This window comes from Takifugu flavidus, chromosome 20, assembly GCF_003711565.1.
Source record: "Takifugu flavidus isolate HTHZ2018 chromosome 20, ASM371156v2, whole genome shotgun sequence".
NCBI lineage: Eukaryota > Metazoa > Chordata > Actinopteri > Tetraodontiformes > Tetraodontidae > Takifugu > Takifugu flavidus.
Window position 1 is genome coordinate 7,948,625 of NC_079539.1, and position 22,126 is coordinate 7,970,750.

At 45.5% G+C, this 22,126-nt stretch overlaps 1 long non-coding RNA gene across 1 annotated transcript; it reads right to left on the reverse strand.

The window, feature by feature from the left end:
* Positions 1-3,917: 3,917 nt before the first annotated feature.
* Positions 3,918-7,247, reverse strand: LOC130517140 (uncharacterized). The gene is made up of 3 exons (XR_008947644.1): positions 5,671-7,247; positions 4,515-4,611; positions 3,918-4,450 (listed from the first exon to the last, which is right to left on the reverse strand). It is a non-coding gene; the product is annotated as an uncharacterized LOC130517140 (long non-coding RNA).
* Between the last annotated feature and the right edge of the window lie 14,879 nt (positions 7,248-22,126).

A 22,126-nucleotide genomic window follows, 5' to 3' on the forward strand; every position in this document is an offset into this window, starting at 1 on the left:
GGGGGGGGGGTGAATTATACTAAGATCATGTAAGCTGCAGCTCTGGTTTGAACCCTTCTTTCAAATTGCCTCAGTTACAAGAGAATTGCACGCCGTCGGTGGCGTGCCCCCAGTGTGTGCATTGCATTACTTTGTGTTGCAGCAGACGGTTTTGCATGAAAAGGCGGGTTTGCTTTAGCACACAAACAGCAAAGGGAACAAAGGAAACATCCCGATGTGCAAGATACGGCTGCGTCTCGTGGCTAAAGGCAGCGGCGAAGGGGGGGAACACCGACAGCACCACATCCACTTTCATTCCACCGCATTTTGTCGAAAAATAAGTAGCCAGAGAGACGAAGGCTGCGAGTTCTGACCCAGATTTAAGCATGCACAGAGGAGAGTGAAAGGTGCAGTGTGGGAGAAGATTGGGAACGAGTTGGCTGAATGGCAGGCTGGTCGAGGGAGAGCTGTACAGTCCTTCGCGAGCTGACATCCACTCAGAAAAGGTGTTTCCACGCGTTCAGGAATGTTGTGAACATGTCATCTGGGCTGTTTCATCTCTGCAGATAGTGAAAATGATGTACAGAGCACGTCCAAACATTCAGAAAACATCCAAATAGTGTCGCTGGCATCATGTAATGCTCATAAACAGGACTGACTATTTATTAGGGTTCATAGTTTGCAAGAAAAGAGTAATTTAACCCAGGAAATGTTATTAAAACAGTGGAGTCAGTCAATTAGCATATAGCATTAGCATGCCGCTGCAGAATTTCGCTGCTTTGAAACATTGGATAAAATGAAAGGATAAATGGGATATAAATGGACAGGAGGGGGGAAAAGAGGATTTTATGGAATTCCCATTCATACTGGAAAAAGAGAAGCAAGAAAAACTCCAGACTTTTGCTGGTAGCCACTGAAGCCGCAGGCGTAACTGGAACCAACAGCATCAGGTGGAACTGCCGTAAAACCGCTCTTACACACTCTGACTGAAATCACGATAAAGCCCTCATAAAAATGTTACCTAGCTAACACAAAGTTAGCTGCTAAACTTCAGCTTGACTCAAGTCGTCATGGAAACCTCGTAATTATTTGTGCTAATAAAGCTGCAATGCACAGCCTACAAATGCTTTCTTAACATTCTGTAAAGCCGCACTTGATAGCAATTAATGAACAATTAACCTAATTAGACTTGACATTATCAATTTATCTAATGAGCTGTGTTCTCAGAAGGGCGTCCACCTGCTGTGGGAGCGCCAGTTCCAGCTTCTCTTAGCGTGACAGACATGTTGGCCCATTAGGCCAACATCTCACCTGCTCACCTGCCCTGCACCCGCTGTCAGATCCAATCCGCCCCCCCGTCGTTCCTCCAAAGTCTCCATTTTTAAAAGACACGACTTTGCAGCGTTTCTTCAAATCTTCAAATCCTCGACGCTGATTTTTTACTTCAGCACTTGCGGGTGTTAAAATACACTTCCCGTAATTAAACCGTGAATTACTGGGTGTTTTAGGCAGGCTGACAGATGCCGGGAATCACATTTGATATCGAGTAGCTAATTTTAAAAAAAGCCCAAAAAAGAAGCCCAACTCAGGATAAACGTGACGAGCAAACATAGCAAGAAAAAGGGAGATGAAAGCCCATTTAGAAACTTCGCCAGGATGCTCTTAAATTAAATTCAAGACAACTTCCTTTTCTAGAATGCATCAGTAATCAATATCAGGACTTCTTCTTTCCTCTGAGTGTGTAAAAGTTTCATCTTGGGCTTGATTTATATGTCATTCGATAGATTTGGGGTGGGGGGGGCAGCACCTGGCAGAGCTGTTGAGCGGGAAAAGGAAGGAAGCGGACGCCGTCGATCAAAGGTAATTCACGAAGGTTTTGGCAGGGTTGCGCTACTATGACGCCAGCGTAGGCGACAGTGATCAGGACAGAAAAATAGTCCTCAAACACAGTGAGGGAGCGCCAGATCCGGCGTTGTTCTTGGTTCTGAGTCCATTTCCTCCCTCAGGCTCACCGGACCTGATTATGTTTTGGAGACGGGACACATTTTTCTTCGAGTTCATAAAACCGGCGGCCTGCGGTCGGCAGGAAAGAAGACGGCGGTGATGAAAACTGGGATGGTGGAACCGCAAAAAGGGCTGCGTTCCAACCCAGATCAGTTGGCCTGGGCACCAAAATGTCAGCTAAATAAAGCCCATCAGCAGGAAACGTGGACAGTTTTGCTCTGCGGTGAGGAGAGATGGCAGCAGACGGGGAGAAACACACTTGTTAGTGCACAGTTTCGCCTTGCAAGGAATTAGAAGCAACCTGGCGGGTGGCTCTCCTGATAATTGAAGACACTGCAACCGTAAACACCTTAAGGCTGTTGTTATTCCGGTGTCTTGTTAACAGCTGTGGATGACAGAAATGCAAGTTCCAGCGTCGGGGCCATTCCAAACACCGAATCCTGACACGCACAAAGGAAGGAAGAGGCAGAAAAACAAAGCTTCTTTTTGGGTGAAAGTGTAGTCTGATGGCTCACAGCTAGAGCAAAATGACTTGAAAACACCTTGATGCTTTTCCGTGGATGCCAGAAGCCAGGGCCGTTTACCAGCTTAATATCGTGATTTTTTTTTTTTGGTTGGGTTCGGCAGTGGTGAAACAGCCCCCAGGTGCACAGCAGAGTCACATCCTTGCGAAAGGGAAAATGGGAGAAATGCGTCAAAACAAGCTTCCAAAGCAGAGGGAAAAAAACACATTTATTGTCATTTTTCTCCGCATCACTCGGAGCCTGGAAGACCAGCAAATGCTGCCTTGCGATCTATTATCCATGAGGAAAACCTCCAAAAGAAGTGATATAATTGTTATTGCCGAAATTTTCCATCTTCAAAAAAGCATCAAGAGCCTCAATATAAAAGCCACTGACTATTTCCCCCTCATTTATTCTTAATTTTCTGGTTTTCCATGGTTCGATGATTCATCATGTGACCCTCATGTGTTACACCTGGTCGGCTTCACTGGCCCCGACCCCTCATTTGCCATAGCTGTGCTTGATTGTCAGACCAAGTCTAGTGTTTAGGTTTGGGTGTTGCCTGTGCTGCAACAGCACAGTGTGAAGCAGCTGTGTGGTGCTCAGCAAGTCCTCCAAGATTCTGGATTAGCTCTGTGTTGGTGGGGTTAGCGCTGGGGCAGAACTCTTGCGCGGTCACACGTGATCTAAGATGTTGAAGCATAGCAGCCACCAGAAAACCCAACACACAACATAACGGACAGGCAAGAAGAGGGTCCGCGTTGGGGCTGATGTTTTTAAGATTGGTGGTCAGATCTCATCACAGTTCCAGCCTAAATAAGAAACATTTGGTCTGAGCTCTGGCAGGAAGAAAAAGAAAATAAGAGACAACAATAAGACAAGATAATTGGACGTTCGCCATTGTAGGAAGGAGGAATGGGGACAAAAATAACCTCATTATCATTATTGTGTGTATCCCACTTTAGCAACAGAAATGATGTTTACATGAACAACAAGGACATGCACGTGACTATTAGATGGTGCATAGTTTTCCATTAATAGCTGCTATATAAACTAAGCAAGTTAGAGTGCCTTAGGCCAATATTAACCTTTAGCATCAGCAGAATCAACTCATAAATATCTGGACAGTGACTATATCCCTTCAATATACTGATAGAACTGAGTTTAACAGTCATAAAAGACGCCTCCTTTTTCTTTCTGGATTTCTTATTTCTCTTCTTGTTGCCGCAAAAACATGTTTTGGTGGTCTCAGATAGGATTAGGCCTTATTGGACCTCCAGTGCACATTATTTCTTTATATTGAACATAACACTAATTTGAAATTTTAACACCGGCGCAGCCTGGCTAGCCGTATGGTCCAATCAGATTTGGAGCTGGGTGAAGGCGGGACATCGCGCAGCAGGTCCACGAGCAATAACCGAGATAATGGAATTTGAAACATTCACATTTATTGGGGGGAAAAAAAGAAGAAAAATAACGTTACGGCTTCACAAACTATTGCTGTCAGAGGAATAGACGGCAATAACCCTTCCTGTTTCCTGGGCTGCTGAAGTACATTAATGTGGACTCGTAGCGGGGAAGAGGAGACTTTTGTCTCTTTTTAGACGTTAAGAACAAAAATTGGGGTCGCTGTAGAGACATTTGGTAAACATGTGGCCTCATGTGTGGCATTAAACCAGACCTCATCGCTCTACGTCTCCTCCCTGGGGGGCATTTATTTGCATGCCCGGTGACCGATGACATCACCTTTCCTGATTGGTGCCGTTAAGCCTCTAGCGGCTGTTTGGTCTCCGGCTCGTCTTCCCTGACAAACCAGCAGCGGAGCCTCCTCGATCCGGGCGTGCTCCACTCAGATTGATGGCTGTGACGTGAAAGCAGAATCTGAGCGAGCGTCCGCTCTCCCCTGACGGTCTTCCACAAACTGCTTCCTCTGGTAAATGTGGTGGTTCCTCCGCCATCTGTCTCTGTCACGGGGGGAGTAACGACACGTAAACACGTGAACTGTGATCACAGTTTGCAAACACTAACCAGGAAACGCTTCTTCTGGCTTTCATCCTCCTCTTGCTCAGAGTTGTGGTAGCCCGGATGGAGATGATGCGGAGGCGTTTGGGCCGGTGGGCGGGGTCTGAGGCGAGAAGGCAGCCATCGGAGGGGGTCACTGTGCTACTTTTATTAAGCACTCGCTTCTGTTTTAGGTACAAGCTCCTCTTGGGTGCTGAGGGGGAGCTCTGAGAGCTAAATGCCCAATTAACCTTGCCTGGCTTAGGCGCCGTTTCACCGTTTTTAAATGGTTCCCAAACGGCAAAAGGTAATTAATTAATTTTAATGGGATGGTGCGCTCAGTTTGTCGCTAAAAGGTGCGCAGTTCACATGACACTAATCAATTTGCTACCTTTGGTCTTGTTTTGTTTTGTGCATGCTACTTGGGAGAATATTTGACAACATAAATTGATTTGGCAATTGTGTCGACGTCCCTCTGGTCAAACATTTAAAAGAAAATGTCATCGTGACAGCAAAGCTAGCGCTAACAGGCCTCGAAAAGCAAAGGGAAACATCGTCTTTCAGAGAATCGTCGAAGGCTTCACATTTCCTCACCATACTAATTTACTTATGTTTTAATTCCCACTTTTCTATCATTAACTTCAAACATATTAACCGCTGCTTCTAACTGCGTTGGGGGGAGGGATCCAAACATCAGATTGAATAATGACAAACACAAAAGGGTTAATTCATTCTGATTATCAGGCGAGGTCTCTGGCTATGGATCTTGCATTTTGCTGCCTTTTGCATTTGAAGAAAGGCCATTAATAACAGAGTTACATTTAAAACAATACCGCGCCGCTAACCCCGCCGCAACATTACTCAGGACGGCTGATTTATGAGCGCTGCTTCTCTTCTAATAAGGATTTCTCATCAACGTAGTGCAGATAAAGACGGGAGATTCAGATTCACAGCGCGTAGCCGGGTCTATTCAATCCGTCTGCGAACTGTTCTAACAATATTCGCCCCTTTAAGGCGCCATATTTGCTCTGACGTGATGCTTTTAGGGCCGTCTGTGTAAACACGGTGCAAATCCGGACCAGATGCAGTCGCATTAACATCCGACTTTACTCTTCCAGACTCTGGCAACTGTCAGGTCTCTTTCCTGCTCACCTCCTGTAGTAAATCACAAAGGTTCTGTTACCTGTGTGCCATCGAAGAGCCCGTCACCAGGCAACCTCAGCCGTGCGCATTCGTCTCTGTCTTTGGGCTGTTTTCACTCTCCTTCTTCTTATTCTTCCGTGGCACTCCTGCTTTTATTAGCATTACGCGAACTGCGCTAGTGAATCCAAATAAGGTGAGGTTTTGGAGAGCGTATTAAAAATTCGAGATTATGAAAACCTAATTCAATTCTAAAACGCCGCAGCAGATTCACAGCCGCCATTAAAAATAGATTTCATATTAAATGTTCCTCAGGCACCTCTGTCCCTCCACACAGCAATGATAACTGCACGGCAAATAAAAACACTGAATCACTTACGACACATAAACGTGCGACGTGGCTACGGAGAGGGATGTTTCATATTTCAATACACAGAGTAGCAACTTTATTGCCCATCCTCGTGGTGAAGAGCAGCCAGCTGGCCTCCCCCCGTGGGGGAACACGCAGTTTTGCCATCTGTTGTCAAAAAACCTAGATGCGTCTCCAGCAACTGATCCTGCTGCCAATAAATGACGGGATGAAAAATGACCCCCTCACAATGCCGCCGAACCAGGCAGACGACGCCCGCGTTCCTGTGTTTTATGTCTCCCGCTTGTCGGCCATGACTAAGCAATGTGAAACGGTTGCTGATTGTGTATAAACCGCAGGAAGCTAACCATGCGTGAGCCTTGGGGCCCCTCCTCACCGGCCTCAAGGTCAAGGTAGTCGTTAGCATACCCGGAGGCCTGTTTGTTGCACAGCCAGCAGCAATAAAACTGTGACAGTAATCAGGGCACAAACGCTTTGCATGAAAAGGACAAAGATTGTGGGAGGGATGACGAACAGGGACCAAAAAAAAGGTTGCTGACGAAGTAAAAGTGGGCCATTTGGTGAAGCTGTAACATCTAGCTATCTAGCTGAAAACCCATTAGGCTAACAATGAAATAACTTTAGAGGACTTCCAGTGATAACAACAGAACTGATATTTGGTAAGATGAGTTAGACAGGTCTCCCAGAGCAGAAGCGCGTGTTCCTTTTATTATTCCCAGGTGCGTTTCAGTCAGCTCGCATTGTTAAACTCACTCTGACTTAAATCTCTGCCATGGTATTATTGCCACGTCCTCCAGAGTCGTGTCCATAGCAACAGCCATGTTATTCAAAGCAAAGTGTTGTGATAAATAATGTTATTGGACAGCGGGGGCCCCTGAGAACCCTGTTGATTTGGTTTAGCCCCGTCAGACTCTCTCCAACTGTAGAATGAAAACGCGATATGAACCGATGCAGATATCGTGCATGTGTCTACAGCTGATCAATTTCTGCCTCAACTTGGCTCTAAAAGGGGAGGGAAATCAATTAATGCTGATTCAATATCGATAAGGGAGCCAGAAATTGACGAGACTTTGCCTTTTATTTTATTTGTCCTACGGCGTTCAGCTACAAACTGGTGAGGATGTTCCACTCATCCTCACTCATCTGTGTCAGTGAGTTTTCATCATTGTAGAAAATGTATCAGATCCAGCAGAACCCTGGGTGTGCATGCTAATGGCAGCCCGTGGAGAGCCGGGTTCCCTCTGCGCCTCCATCAGAACTGCCACCCAGCAAAGGCCGAGCGCGGATGATTGGGCGAGGCGCTCCAGCGACTCGTGCTGGCCACTTGACCTTTCGTGACCTTCGGGGCTGATGAATGGGGCTGAGTGTTTCAACATTTTAATCCCCCCCCCCCCCCACCTCCAACGTTAAATCTGTCTGCCCAGTGCTGCGTGTCATATTTCTGAGGCGCTGTTTCTCTATCTTTTTTCATCTATCTCCAAATTTAATCCTTTGCTCTACTCTTCCGCTGTGTGCTTTCAACCCCCTCTCAATCTGTTTTGATCCAATTCAACAGCCATGTGCACTTCTGTAAGTAAGAGTGAATCACCCGGGGTGGGGGGCTCTCATCAAAGCGCTGCCAGGAAGACAAAGCGGCCAGGCAGCCCGGTACTAACTGCCAATGTCCTTAAAGGGGTAGTTGCTGCCAATGCCACCTTTGATCAGTCCACCGTGACTGTTTCCCACAGCTCTGGGGTCGTTGGACAGCTTTGTGTCATGTCGCCACAGTGAAGCTGCTCTCTGTCGCCTCTTATCTGGGGGAAAAAAGCAAACTTTTATCGAGAACTGTATGTATTTTCAGCTATCGGGCAAAGGTTTCCCCTCCATTACATCCACATCTTCCGTGCGAACATGTCTGTGTGGTTTTTTTGGACTACGCTGCACCGGGAAAGATATGTAGTTACCACGGTGGATGAGGATTTAAGCCTTGTTTCTGCAGCAATGAGTGAATCCAAGGTCAGATAGCCGCAGAATGCTACGCAGAAAAGTGGCCGAGTCTCCAATCCTGTTAGCTGCGCTATTACAATTGTCCTTGACGGGAGGAAGATAGAATCTCGCTGTTCTGATGGATCAACATGCAGGTGACTTTTAACTCAAACGCAACCCCGCCACTGCTAAAGCTAACTTTGGACCCTGACAGAGGAGGGTAAAGCTTCAGCTGCCCTTTAGGATCACAAGCGGGGCGGCCCAGCATGGTCAGTCCGAAGGTTTTGTTCGAGCCCGCCATCATTACCCTGCTGAGATCTTAAAAATTCTAATGAAGCCCTCCAGCACCGATGCCCCCGCCCCCGAGGTGGATCCAAACAGCCCCGCGAGTCTTCACACAAGGGTCCGGGCAGATTGAAGCAGGAGATGTGCTGGGCTGAGCTTTCTGAATTGGCAAGGTCGGGGCCAAAGCTCTGACCCCCCCGCCGTCCGAGCACAAGGACGAGGGCAGCCGTGCAGAGCTGAGCCGCTGCAGTGTCAGTCAAGCTGCGCACCCATGCAACTTCTGTCCTGTCCCCGTCTCTCCTGCCCACCCTCGCTTCCGTCTTGCCGCCCCTTCGCAAAGGACAAGCGGAGGGTGGGAGGGATGCTGCGTCCCTCCCCTCCATCTGGTGCTGCATGCCTCTGTCAGGATGTCAGCCTGCACATAGTAATGAAGGGTGTCATCAAGGTTACTGCATGCTGGAGCGGTGCCTGCTCCTCCTCGGCTCTCTATCCTTCTTTATCTTGTTTGTGCGAGACACCAGACGTATTTACACAACAGCAACCCGCCAGCAAAGCCCATAACTTCCTTTTAAAAAGAGGCGACTTTGTCATTAATCATTCATATTCATTAGCGCATGTGTGACACTCTACGAAGACCAAATGTTAATAAAGCTATTTGCATCATCCCACTGGCTCTTTTTATTTATTTTTTTAACCATCTCCAGTGGAGAATGTAGCATAAATATGAACGTTAAAAGCATCATTGCGGTCCTGACCCAGCAAAGTAATTGTTTTTCTAAGATATATAATATTAATTATTCAAAATTAAACCCAGGACTAATCTTGCCATTATGACTCCAGCTGAGCGCTGAATAAACTCATTTGAAAACAGTTCGTGATCTCAGCCGGAGTCGTTTCTGGGTCCAGAAAAAGGTCGACGCCCTTTTGTAATAGCGGTAGAGACGGAGACGCGGCGCTCTGCTGAGGATTCCTCTAATGAAAAGTGTGAGAGGAGGAGACGGACGCTTCCGTCCTCTTTAAGGTTTCCTCTTTTAAGAGGAGCTAAATTGATGTGTAAATGTCCGTCCACCGAGCTCGGTGCCATCAGTGGCATCGCCGGGCTCAGGATCGGACTGACATCAATTTTCCCAGTGTCACTGGTGATGTATTGGTACTACTTGATAAACATGGCGGGTGGGGCGCGTTACCCTTGCAGGGAGCCGCTGGGGGTCAAACACAAGTAAAACACTGAAAACTTTCTGCTTCTTTCCAATGCCAAACCCATTTCTCAGCGCGTCGATCGTTTCGGATTATCCACAAATGCATCATTGCAAAGCTATTTAATAGCTTTGATTAAGTGTAAACTTGAGGTTTGGACGGCATTATTGGTAAAGTTTAAGGACTTGCGTTTTACTCAGTCCTCAGCTCCTAAAAGAGTCACATAATGGCCCTGAATTCATTTACATTTTTCAAATCTGCTGATGAATCGAGGGCTTTCATCTCTGAGGATCTCTGAGGGCTATCTGAGATGGGGGATACATGACAAAAGAGAGGAGAGGAACGTCCTCCGTTAACGCTTCAGATCCTCGGAATGAGGCCGCGACAAAGCGAGGAGCTCTGCGCAGCACTTGTCTCTTTGAATCAGGAGAGATTTGGTTTGGGGAAAGGTGGGCTGCGCCGCTGTCGGCCCAGCCTCGCCGCACAGCGACGGGGACGCAGCTCCCGACTGTAGAAGACCCACTGCTGTCATAACAGGTGGACTAGCGCAGCCTGTGAGTGGACGTGTGGAGGGAAATGACCTGGCTTCCTGTTTATGGCGGGATTCCGTTTGGGGGTGTCTGTAAAGGCAGTTAATTGATCGTTGCATTGTGGGTAGTCGTGACCTTTCAGCGCGTCGGTCGTCCTGTCAGTAGGAAAGGGGAGGTTTTTAATAGCAGGCAGGTAATAAACATGATATAACACTGCAATAATGAATGTTATGTTTACTTGTATATAATAACCTACTTCTCAGAGCTTCTACGGGGATATTTTTCATTTCAATGATGTAATTATCATAAAACATCGACTGACTGAAATGCTCGAAATTCACATGAGCTCTGTTGCCAAGTCTTCAGAGCTGTCATGCAATTTTAATGCAATGTGCGCTTAATAATTCACGAACCGCCAAAATCCGCTGTTATAAATACATCCTCCCAACTGCTGATTAACCCTATAGGCCCTGTGGAGTCTCATGCAACGCCAAATGAAGAGAGACCCACAATTCTTTCTGTCAGCTCGAAGATTCAATGAGGCGAGACAAACGTGGTGTCTGTGTTTAGCGTTGACCTCTCTCACATTTAAAAAAAACAAACCGTATATATCCATTACACGTCTCACCACTCGGCGGGAAATATAATATAAACACAAAAATACCATACAAATCTGATAGACATCTCCATGTTGGTGTACAGCCTGCCGGATGGAAAGTAACATTGCGATCTTTGGGAGAATAAAAACAAGATTAACGTGGGTCAGAGGGAAATATTAATGGACGCGAAAAAGGCTCTGTGGCTTTTCAAATCCGTGGCCTAATGGACTGTATTGACCACATTAATAAAACAGGATATGTGTTTCTAATGTCCTCTCCGTGGTGCATTAGGCTCGCGCTCTGGACTGGGGCTCCATTTGTTTGTCTGGACGGCGGCGGGCTGAGAGAGAAGAGACGTGGATCCAGAAATCATTTGCTCTTTTGCAGGAAGCGGTTGGAAACAAACAAACAAAAAAAGACCCCCCGCAACAGATTTAACCCTTTATTGCTTGAATCAAGAGTTCCAAATGAACCGGTGACGATGTACAACCGATCAACAGTGACCTAGAGTCTGTTAAACTTTTTGAGCCAACTACCAGCTCAGTTATTAGCCCCAGCAACAACCTTTAATACCCCCAGGGACAGACGGGCGACATCGCCATAGTCCAGCTCAAACTGGCCGTTGTTCCAGTCCTCTTTCACCAGCGAAGAAGCGACGGACAGTGGAAAATTCATGGTCTTGGTAATTAAATTTCAACAAACCTTGCGGAGCCCCCGGCAGCCATTATCTGCCAACAGGATTTTGATTAACTGGACATGAATACACTATTATCTAGAGTTACTGTTTAGGGCCTCGAAGCATCAGGTCCCTAATTAAAAAGAATAATGCGGCGCATCTCACGTCCAAAGCAATCTGCGTCTGGCTTCGTTAGCGCGGCAGCAAAGAGTCGAGCGCGGAACAAGTTGTCAGGAAGAGGAAAGTGTTTTATTTTGGATGGTTCTGATGTGAAATGGGCTCAGCTTTGAGCTGCTGTAGGCAACATTATCTGTTGTCCTTCCTGGCTGAACATGAGGTCAACGCGTCCCTCTTTATACATTCTGGGGACATAAAACTGTGAAGCAAGTACTCCCCCCCACCCCTCACCCCCCACCCTGCCTTTAGTCCAACCATTTTATTCAAATTTAGCTGACACGGGTCTGAACTGCGGTAATGTTCCGAACGTCACCTTGACATTTTATCTGCTCGCTGCTCATCTGCCTCAATTGTCCTGCGATGCTTTTTGCAAACAGTCAAATCGTGCGTTTTAGTGGAATACAGGCATGATTGGTTTTTTAAACTTTTCATGATACTTTTAAAGCTCTTATGCTCCTGGCTGAGTTGTTGACCTCATACAAGGTTGAGATCCTCAACTGGGGCCCTTCTGATTGGTCCATGATGAAGAATAAGAGGCTTTTAGGGTTGGCAGGAGATGAGGCCATCCAGGTTAGTAATTTAAGCCTCTTTATTTATTCGCTTTCTTTAACATATCGGATCTTTTACGGCCCTGGACCTTGATTTTTGGGATCCAGGTCGTCCGATTGATTTGATTAGAAGATGGAAACATTGTCGTCTCAAGATCTGGGGAACTAAAAGTCGGCATGAGAATCAATCAGAAGAGTTTATAGGATGCTTTTTCCCCCGCCGCACACATCACTGACATGGTGGAAGAAGAACTCATTCAGCGAGTTCTATATTCCATTTGGAGGTTTCAAGGCAGAAGAAAAATGGTAAAGAATTAAATAACTCCTGACTTGGTGTCCCAAGTACAAACAGGTCTGCGCCAGAGCTTTTTCATAAATCTCTGGCGCCTTGTTCACCTTCAGAACCAATCTCTCATCTCTCTCTCTGCTGCCAGCCAATGACGGTTTTAGTATGAGATTTGTAATGCGGGGACGTTGGGTCAGCAAAGGTCTCAGTGTTTCTGTCTGCGAGTTTTACCTGCGCCGTGTGACATCTATATGAGATCAAAAACAAATGTCACCTGACAAAAGAAGAAATGGTGCGGCCCGATCGGATCCAGCCAGCTGAGAGCTAATTTGTGAACCTTTCAATGCGAAGGTTGACTTTAAATATTAATTACCCCTGCGATCCCCTTAATGAAAGGGAATAATGTAAAGAATATATAGGCAGCCGCCTCGTTTAAATGATTTAGGTCCCTGTGCTTTAATTTACTTTGCCTGCGGAGCGCACACGTTCAGACATCGCTACGCATGCCTGAAATATGTCAAATCCTCTTTCTCTCTTTAAAATTAATACACTTTCAAGGGAACTAAAGAACAGTCTGCAAGCTTCTGACTTAAAGATTAATTAGCTTGGATTAATGTATCATCCTTAAAGAAGATTTCAGCTCCAGTGACTTTAAAGGCCACAGAAACTGTTCAAACCAAGAATTCACAAAGCTAAGCTATGGATGGTCATTTTGGGTTTCAAGTTGGCATCAAATGATACTATGAAATGGACCTTAATCTGGACGCTAGATTTCGCTTCAGCTTGGCTTTCTTTGCTCCTTTTGTAAAGAATTTGGAGGCAGGGCCCTGTAGTTGCTAAGGAACCAGCGGAATTTCTGTCAGTAATCTGTCTTCCGCTGCCACAGGCCACCAGGTAATTTGACACAGGAGCGTCTAACCTCCCCTCCTTCCATTTGAGAATAGTGTGACCCTTCAATTTAAAGGCCCTGGGAAATTCAAAGTAAATCCATTTCATCATCAGGGCCTGAGATTTGGCAAGGCTGGACCAGATTGTTTGGTAAGTTGGTAGAGTTGTCTGCAGGGAACATCGGAACAGAAAAACACTCAATTAAATTGCGAAGTTAGCGGCTTCGACCTCCGCTGGAAGTTGTCAGATATTATCCCGAGTTTAGAAGCCGCGAGGTCATTTCGGCTGTCGGAGAAGTTGGACTCAGTCTGTCCCAGTTATGTAAATATGGTTTTAAAAAGGTTGAACCATTGTATCCAGGTCAGAAACAATACTTTTGTATAACAAATTCATAAAAAAAAACCTGACTTTTGCTCCAGATGACCTCCAAAATAAAAGCGTCTTTCTTATGGAGATAAAATGAGGCGTGTTTTTAAAGCCTTTTTAAATGGTTTGCTCAGTGATATTTGGGGCAATAACAGGTGCACTCATGAGCTAAATGTGCTGAGCACGGATCTTTTCAAATAACCTTTTTTTTATTTTTTTAAGTACTCAAAGAAAAACTAAGCATTTCTCGACATTTAATTAGGTAAAAGGAGGTGGTGGCTTTCCGTTAGGAGTTGTAGATTATAACCTTCTCATTTAGAAATTATGTGAATCTTACGTATTCATAAACCTGTTTATGTTGTATCTCTAAGACTGGCTGAAGATGTTGAGATTGTAAATATTTAAGTACATGATGAGAATGAAGGTAATATTTTCTGATGTGGGATATGGGGCACCTCAGAGCTCTGTATGAGGACCTCTCATTGATATTTTAAATGGTTTGTAAATCTAAGATCAAAATAATGAGGAATTTTGAGGCTCTCGTGTCTCACTCAATCCTACCCAAGAAGCAGAGGTGCAGATGTGCTTAACTCCACGGTACCACGCTCCATCCATCCAAAGCCTTTAACCTGTACCCAGATTTATTTTGCTCCTTTATTACGTGTCTCCCGCCCACACCTGTGTGTCATAACATAGGTCTCCATTCTTGAGAGCTGAAGTCAGAGAGCTGCAGGTATATTTCTGTAAAAGTCTCTCTGGAAACAACCTCCCTCTCATCCACGCTGAAGACTGTAAAGCTGGGTAAAAGACTCTCTTTCTCCCATCTCTGCGCTTCTTCTCCAGTGCTTCAGCTCCTCTATCAACTGCCACGATTCTTTTTCACCTCAGGCAGCAACTTTAACATACACTCCACTACGATTCACAGGAACCAAGTGTAAATAAGCAGATATAATAACGCGGGTCAGAAGAGGAGCGTCAGTGAAGTCCTTGGGATAAACTCTGTTTTTTAATTTTTTTTAATGCTCACTCTGCCTCGACAGTGCTGACAATATTCATAGAAGTGGGTTCAGGCTGTGGTGATGATAATAACAGCTAACCCAAAAATCCCCCACTTTGACTTTGATGCAACTGTGACTCCTCCAGTTGTCTCAACTAAGTGGATCCAAAGAGATAATGGCATAAACAAGATTTGGCCCCCGGGTGCAGGAGGAATAATCCACTTTGACGGGCGTATTACCAAACATGACGGGCACATTCCTCTAAGTGGAAACAGTGGTGATGGAATCATTCAGATTTGATTTTCCATTCTCCTAAACTTCAATTCACCCACATCGATCCCTTCCGCAAACAGAATTGGTTTATTCTCTCTTTTTCTTTAGAAATGATTGGACTGCTGATGCGACGTGCAGCTTCTTCAAGGACCTCAAACCAGGTTGGAGATGTGGAAAATCGTACCTTTGATTTAACTCTCCTGATATAATTTATGTTCCTAACATCGCCAAACATTCTTCCTGTGCTGCATAATGGGACACCGTAATGGAAAATTTTAGTACAAACAAAGACAAATTAGCTAGCTTACACGTGTTCGGCTGTGTAGCCAGATATGTTGTGATCTTTCCAGGAGCCGTCGGTGTGATCTCATGTCGATGCGGGCAGTAATGCATGCTCTTAAATCAGCACACTCACATAAATCCGTCTAAACCTCTAACATTTGTTTTATTCCCATTGGATTTATTGGCAATTATACCTCGCATGAACCATCATTTATTTCAGAACAAGCTGTTTAGGAGGAACAATTGTGTTAAAGTGATATTAAATCTAAAAATTGTTATAGGATGTAAAAACAAAGCATGCTTTTAATAAAACATTACTCCCAGCTGAAGGGAACGAGCCAATTTGTTGTCTAAAACTGTTTTTTACCCTCATTTTTTTCCCAGGGTTTTGTGAGTCAAAAGATGCAACAGTCTTTGCTAAATTATTTAGTTTAGTTAATTGAGGCCTGTTATTGTTTGAGCTGAAAAATTGAAAAAAGAATACACGGAACACTGCGGATCACAGGACGCGCCAGCCGCCCGTTGTTGGAAATGACATAAACAATGTCTTCCCGAAACATTCTAGAAAAACAAACGAGTCATTAGAACAGCGGCTAACCACATTCAAATGCTTGTTAATGTATGAAATATTAATTGTAACGTTTAGGAGCCAATAAAGTGAGAGCTGTTAACCTTATTGCAGCTGTTTTGGCTCCTCCACATTAAGTGCCTGTCTTTGCTGTCATGGTAGCTCCCAGAAAAGGAAACAAATCTCGGGGGATTTTGCTTCGCGTGCTCCTTTTCCTCTTCTCTCAACCCTCACTGAAGCATCTGCTCTGTCCTGAAGTGGTCACTAAACACAGCTCCTCAGTGCACGGTCAGACATGACACACCAGATAGGAAGGAAAAAAAACACGCCATCCATCATGAAAGCTTAAGGCCAGGGAGGCAGCAGCACCATCAAGCCGGCCATCTCTCACTCTGTCGCTGCTTCTATCTTCCCTGCCTCTCTTTTCCTCCCTGGCTCCGGCCGTCCATCCATTTCTCACACCGATCCTGCCTTCCTTGCTGTTTCTCGGCATTTCATCTTTTCTCCCTCCATCCATCACTCTCTCGCTCCGTCCTTTCAGTCCGGCCTTAATCCCATTTTCCTATCATCGACTTCTCCTTTCCACACTTCTCCTATCTGACTTCCAGTCTGTCCGTGGCAGACTGTACACACAAGAAACACGGTGTTCAGCGCGTGTGTGTGTGCGTACGGGTGTGTGTGTCTCCTCGCATAGTGAGAACTAAGGTCCTCATTCTACCAGCAAAATGGGGCCATGGTGGTAAAGTGGAGCCATTTTGCTGGGCGCCACGACCTCAATGGACAGTTTGAGGGATAATATTGATGTAAGAATTGGGTTTAGGTTAGGACGGGGGTTAGAGTTAGGGAGTTATATATATGGGAGGGTTAGGCTGGATAATGTAATTTGTCTCTCCAAAGAGAAAACGTGACAAAGTCTTTGCGTTTGTGTGCGTGCTACAGACAGGGAACCACAATACTCATTCTACTGACAAAGTGAGGACATTTTTTTGGTGGTCCTCACAACTTCAATGGAGGGTTAAGACATGATTTTAAGGTTGAAGCTGGAATTTGGTTTAGGTGATTGTTAGGGGGTTATTTAGGATGGTTACAGTTAGGTTAGGGAGCTGAGTAATCTATTATGTCCATGGAAGTCCTCATAAAGATAGAAGTACAATGGTGTGTGTGTGTATGTCTGTGTAGCCTCAAACAGGTGCTTCTGTCACATTATTTCCCTGAGGGAACTTTCAGAAAGCAGAACATTTATTACATTTTATCTCATTTTGGCCCCTTTTTTTGCACATTACAGTAATTGACAATTTTAATAAAACATGCATGGGAATGCTTAGACTACAAGGAGCAAAAAAGCCAAGCATGTGCAGGAGAGTATATTTTCAGACAGAAAGATAGGCTGTGGGAATATGGCTGCAGTTTTTCCTGCTACAACAGTTTAATCACATTTTTCATGTGATAGGGCAAGTATTAAAGGAGGGATGGAGGGAGGAAAATGTCTCAAGGACAAAAGCGTGATGCATGCTTTGCAGTGTGATGCCTGCAAATGAGAGCTGGGATAAGATCTCCTGGAAATCTTTTATTGCTTTTATATTTGCTGCTGCCCTTGGTTCTTCATGAATTGGAATTTGTTTCTACCTGCGCACAGAAAACAAAGCTAAGAGGAGGAATGGGCAGTAGTTTCCTCTGAAGGCTGTTCAGGTGGACCCAGCTGGTGCACAGGAATATGAGAAAGAAGTTGTGATCATTAATTACTCTTAAGATTTAGAAAAAATTCTATCAGTTTCCATTGGTCTTTATTTGCATACCAAGTTAATCGAGAGGAAGAAGGAATTTTTGTGATCGGAGACTCTCTTTCAGAGGCCTAAATGCAAAAATAGCAGAAACAAAACTTAAAAAAGGGGAAATATAATGAAGAACTAAAGGATTTAGGTGGAGCCTTAACTGTCCCCGTTCAGGTTAGAGGATGACAACGATACCACGGGGCGCCATCAGAGCCGAAGGGGCGGGGCCCTGATGGTTTGGCCCCGCTGTCAGCCACTAACACCTCCCGCTCCTCCCTGTGGACCGCTCCCGAGCTGGGCGGCGTTGTCGTTTACCCCTTCTGAGACAGCTTGATAAATGAATATATGTGTGAGTGAATGAATCCCCACCTCCCCTCCGGACCTGCAGCCTCGTGTGGCGAATTTATAAAAGTAATCAAATATTTTAGAGAGAAAAGAGACGGTGATGGACTGTTTTGCATCCTGTTACAACGGACCCTTCAGTCCAGTTGGGGATTTAGACGTATTCGGCTCTGAGAGGTTTCAGCAGCGGCTCGCCTGGGGGGTGGGGGATTTACTCAAAGGCGGGTCAAAAACTGGTCAAGATTCCCAGAAGGCCACTGTTGCTGACAGATGGAGAGGGACCCCATAACTAACAGCAAGACTGATGTGACAGAGGGCTGCCAATGATGCGCTGACCAGCCGAGAGACGCCACAGAGGGATGCGGGCAGGCGTGGGGGGGTCGGTAAGTATAGGATGATGGTCCTGATACAGATAATTCTGGGCCCTCATCATGGTCCCACTGGTGTTTTAGTCATTTGATGGGGGGAGAAAATTAGCTCGACATGAACGGAGGCAACATTTTGACACAGCGAGCGCAGCAGAAACGTCAGCGTTTTGTCAGAGCCGGAGCAGATGGTCACCCTGAGTCAGAGAACAGGCTGCTACACAAGTCACAGCATTCAAATTCACCCAACACAGGATCCAAACACACACCTGCACCAGCATACAAAATAAGCCCCGTTGATGTTTCACACCGAGACTGCGGGACTGAAACCGCTGATAATCAACAGAGATCATCACATTTATCAGAAATCCGCTGTCATTAAAGAGTAACTAAACAACAAAAGCAGTTTTTTTGTCTTGAAAACACATGTTTTTGGGGTATGAAGTATAGACTTTGTGGAGTGATACTGCTCCAACTGTTAAGGTTCAAAATATTTTAATTTGCATTGTGTTGCAAAAACGTGAGTGACTGCCCTCTATGGGTGATTTGCAGATGACGTCATGGTTGCAGGAGTGTGTGTGTGTGTGTGAGTGGGAAGGGGGGAAGCAGGAAGTGCCAAAAAGATGATTTGTGATGTCCATGGCTGTACTGACAGTACAGTAGTCACTCGCAAAGGGGGGGGATTTTAGAAAAAATTCAGCTTCTGTGTGGATTTAAAAACCTCCTGAAGCTACAGTAATAAAACTATACAGTAATTAAACTATACATAACTGGCAAAAGTACAGACCTGTGTGTAATGATATTACTGGAAACATAGCGAAACATAGTCTGAATTCATCATTTCCAGGCACTGTTCTCCACTTCCTGCCCTCCATTTGAGTTTGGCACATTGTCACCATCACCCTAAAGCACCTATGGGTTGTTGGTGAGTGGCTTAACTGCTCCAGCAGCTCCACCCATACTTAGGAAAGTCTTTTGGTCACATGTGAGACAGACATGAATTTAAAATGAGTCCTTTTCACTGTTATGGAAAAATGTCACACTGTCATTTATGCAAATGAAAAACAAAGCCGAGCGTCTGACAGTTCGATAAGGGTTATTGCTTTGGTGTCGGGCTGGCGGAGGCAAACAAATATCACCGCACAACTGGAATTCTTTATCAAAGAAATGACCAGAAACTGCGGAGAAAATCATTTCTATTCACGTCTTTAGGGTTGTTTGGGTAACAACAAATGAATATAATGCAACAACCAATCCTGACATTTATCATTCCCGAACACTCTGAATAAAGCAAATCCTCCGACTGTACATCATGACAGTCCAAAAGAGTGTTTCGGTTTTTCCTCTGAACCTCACTATAATTCATGTTGTATCACCCAAAGGCCTCATCTGCTGGTTTAAACCCAGAGTTTGAATCAAAGATTCCTTCCTGGAACCTTGGGTCTCACCTCCTGGTATCCTGAGCGGAACGCATCAAAGGAACGTAAATGACTTCATGTGGCTCTGCAGGAGATAAAAGTGCTGTGCAACCCCAGTTTTTTTTTACAGAAAAAGATAGTCGTATTATATGATTAAAGGCAGAAAATTGTCTCTTTTGCTCCAGAAATTGTGAGAAAGTCGGAACACACGAGCCCCAGTTGGTACACTATTTATTTTAAGACAACTATTTTGGGTAACTGTGTTGACGTCTAAAATCAAACCAAGCTTGATTAGTGATTTTATTGGATTGTTTTTGTGCTACCATAAAAGCATGTGATTAATTCCGCTGACCCGGCAGAGGTCAAGCGGGTCAGCTAGCAACAAACTGCTAGCGCATGCTAATGTTTTCTATATTTAAAACGCTTCTGACTGCACCCGGTCTTTTTGCCAGGAAATCAATCCTTTTTGTTGTCCGCGTCTTTGTTGCGGCTTTCTTTTTGTCGTCTTTCTTGTTTGTTGTTGCAGAAAATCCGAACAAAATACCATCAGGAAAACGTGCTTGTTGTAAGCAAATGACTGTAATTTTCTTTTATATCACAACCTGAATATAAATTTAAGTTACGGGGAAAAAGTTTCTTCTTTCCCGAAACGGAAATTTCAGGAGATAACGTCCGACATCTGGGGTCAACGTAATTAAATCATCGTGAATGAAGGTAACGCGGGCGCACGCCGGGGCCAGCGAATACGTGTTTGCTGCCGTTTCAATAACGTGGGGGCTCAACTGATTCACGGTGTTGAGTTAATGATTTCCCAGGGGAGCGTATAAATCCGCCGCTGTATTTAAATGTCACTTTAATTTAATCTTCCAGTTAAAGATCGAGGTATGACAAACCCAAAACAGCAAATGCCAACGAAACCATAGGTCCTGGGGCCATCTCAAGGTGGAGGAAGGAGGTCTGTAACCACACCTGAACCTCAGTTGCCCCCTCCCACTGCAGGGTTCATTAGGGAGCGCGCAGAATTTTCATTTACAAAAGTACAACATACTGTTCATGCAAATAGCTACATACATTTACATAATAGGTTTCACGTGAAGCGCTTTGTAATGCGTCCGGAGATCCGGAGGGACCGACGCTGCTGTTGCGAGCTGAGCGCGATGGCCCGGAGGAGTTTGTTCTCCTGCAGAGAAACTGTCAATACAAAGAAGCTGAAAAGACAGGTTTGGGTAAATTTATGCAAAGGTCGGCGGGTGAGTGGGAGATGACTTAGAAGTCCAGTAACCCCCCCCCCCCCCACCCCCCCACCATTCCAACTGTAACACAATTTCCAAAATCTGAGATGAATAAATAGACAGATTTAAAGGTCGTTCCGTGTTCCTGACTGCTTCCTTACTGTCCTCAAAATGAAATTACCCACCCTGCCCCCCACACACGCAGCGTTCTGAAGTCCTTTTGTCAGATTTGATTTCTCCTCAGGGGGCGCTGATTCACAGCCTTATCCAGACGTTCCTCACGCTGTGGCGGCGGTTTTTTTGTCACGACTATGAGGGCGGAACAATTTGACCCCCTTCATTCCAAAAGGCGCGTGTTTCTCCCGCTGGCGTTCCCGGGTAGAATTAACAAAAAAGAAAAGAGGCTTTCAGCCCCGTGATCAAACAGCTGCAGATTGTCGGTGCAGGGGACATTTCATCAGCCGCTCTGTGGTTTGGACGATCGCCCCGCTTGGGTTTACACCCTCAACCCTTGATCGATTATAATTTTAATCTACACAAGATGGAAGGCCGTCAAGGCCAATCAATTTTCGATTTTGGCGCAAAGAAAAAGGTCCTGTGACCTGTCCAGGGGGGATTCCTGACTGCTGGGATCACCTCCAGCCCCCCCTGTGATCCTCATCAGGCCCACGTGGCGATGGAGGGATGATGTATTAAGGTTGTGGTTACAGGTGATACAAGACTGAAGGTTGCGAGTGCGACGCTCCACACGGCCCTGATCTCCAGTCATCCTGGCATTTCGGCGCTTTGGAATTCATCCTGCGCCGCTTCCTATCTTCTGGGAACGGATGTGAAAGGCATTAGGCCGCTCCCAGATTAAATCCTTCGCCTTAATTTGACATTTCCCTCCGTGACACCTTTGAGCCCTGTCGTGGCGGCACGACAGGACCGAGACAAAGCCTGGATAACTGATGAGGTGGGGGTGGGATCTAGAGAAAAGTCCCTGTGAAATGTGGCTAATGGGGACAAAAAGAAGACAAATAGCTCAGTTGTCTTGTCAGTGGGCAGGTGATGGGTTCCTACTGGCACGTGGGGGATGATTGTTTCTGGTCCAGTTGGTATATGTTCTGAGAAAAACGTCCTGAGTGAGAGGCAACATGAATAGCGAGCCTGCTAGCATGTTTCAGACCATTGTAGCGAGCCCACTCGATCTTGTGGTGTCTTTATTTGAGCTGTGCAACAACAAAAAAAGACCAGGAGACAGACAGCAGAGAAATAACAGAGTTGGGGGGTGTGTGAAGAGATGACAGGTCAATTGCTGGTCTTACAAGTGCTTGAGTCTGTAGTTCCAGTCGCCACTGAGTCCTTCAACTGCAGGTCAGG